At 28.4% G+C, this 813-nt stretch overlaps 1 non-coding gene across 1 annotated transcript; it reads right to left on the bottom strand.

The window, feature by feature from the left end:
- Window positions 1-472: 472 nt before the first annotated feature.
- On the bottom strand, window positions 473-544 carry TRNAP-UGG. Its single transcript has one exon. It is a non-coding gene; the product is annotated as a tRNA-Pro (tRNA).
- Between the last annotated feature and the right edge of the window lie 269 nt (window positions 545-813).

The raw sequence follows: 813 nt of genomic DNA, 5'->3' as shown, positions 1-813 counted from the left end.
TTTTTTTTTTTAAGCTTTCATTTTTTATGTCTATCTTATTTGATTTCATTTGTTATTACAAAGTTAATGTGTCTTTCTTGCTTGCTTTAGGTATTGTTACTGATTTATAACTGATTTATAACATTATTTTGATTTTTTCTTCAGATATGTACTTCACTGTGTATTTTCTGCTGTGCTGTTTTTATTATTCACTATTATTTATGACAATTCTTGTTTTTTTTCATTTGTTGCATTATCTTATAGTTAAAAAGTTAGATTTAATTATTAACTTCATACTGTATTATTTCTTAATTTATGGACTTTGTACAAACTCACTTTGGTTTTATTAATTTCATTCACTGTAGTGTTTTTAATTCTCTTTTGTTGTAAAATACTTGAAGCGTTTAAAATTTACTTTGAGTTGGGATATTTTTTCTTATGTTCTCTGTGTTAAGTATTTTGATTATTTGAATGATAGAAAACTGAAAACTTAGGGCTCGTCCGGGATTTGAACCCGGGACCTCTCGCACCCAAAGCGAGAATCATACCCCTAGACCAACGAGCCACATGGAATTTATGTTCTCATATATCACATATAAACTGTTTCATCATTAACATTATACCATTGCTTGAAGTTTAGTGTATAATTCACATGAAATCAGCAAGCATGTATTTCATTGGTACTTTTTCAGAAATTTTAAATAATTACAGAAAGAAATCTGTATTTATTCAACAAACAAAACCAAATGCAATCTGTAGTACGATTGCATTCTGCGATGTTGAGAAAGTTTCAGTGTATTGTGATAAGTAATTTTTAGGTGATCTCTGGCCACT

This window comes from Protopterus annectens, chromosome 16.part0 (genome assembly GCF_019279795.1).
Source record: "Protopterus annectens isolate FY-2018-M chromosome 16.part0, PAN1.0, whole genome shotgun sequence".
Taxonomy (NCBI): domain Eukaryota; kingdom Metazoa; phylum Chordata; order Ceratodontiformes; family Protopteridae; genus Protopterus; species Protopterus annectens.
This window is presented reverse-complemented; position numbering and strand designations above follow the sequence as displayed.